Genomic DNA, 457 nt, shown 5'->3' with positions numbered 1-457 from the left:
CGGCGCGCATCGTGCGCGGGGCAGCGCCCGCGGCGGCGGGTCCCCGCGGGCAGGGCCAGGCCGCTCCTCGCTCCCCGTTGCCCTCTCGCTCCGCTGCTCTGGTCGGGCTCCAGCCTGCTTGTCGCTCCGGGGAACTGTGCCCGTTCTCAAGCCTTTGGGAGCTGCCCTTTGGCTTCCCCGTCCTCTTCCACGTATTGATTTCAAGGTGGGAAGCGAGCGTTTTTGGATTGCCACTCACCTTATGCATTCTTGATCATAAAAAAAATAAAAATAAAAATCCCGCAGCTATGCAAAGACAGGATCTTTAAAGAGTTTGTAGCTCGACAGGTAAGGACTCGGCTGGGGCTCAGGAATGTGGAAATTCAACTCAAGTCAGCCTACTGCGACGAGCAATATTAATAAGGGCATACAGGCACTGGGGGAGAGGCAGAGGGGAAGAGGGCGAAACTTGGCGACC

General features: G+C 57.5%; 1 protein-coding gene across 1 annotated transcript in view; it reads right to left on the bottom strand.

The window, feature by feature from the left end:
• Nucleotides 1–457, bottom strand: part of WNT7B (Wnt family member 7B) — a 91,529-nt gene that overhangs the window by 89,766 nt on the left and 1,306 nt on the right. The gene's annotated exons all lie outside the window — the stretch shown is intronic.

The sequence above is a fragment of the Corvus brachyrhynchos genome, unplaced genomic scaffold (assembly GCF_000691975.1).
Source record: "Corvus brachyrhynchos isolate BGI_N302 unplaced genomic scaffold, ASM69197v1 scaffold523, whole genome shotgun sequence".
Lineage (NCBI taxonomy): Eukaryota > Metazoa > Chordata > Aves > Passeriformes > Corvidae > Corvus > Corvus brachyrhynchos.
The sequence above is the reverse complement of the archived record's forward strand: the minus strand, read 5'-3'. Positions and strand labels throughout refer to the sequence as shown.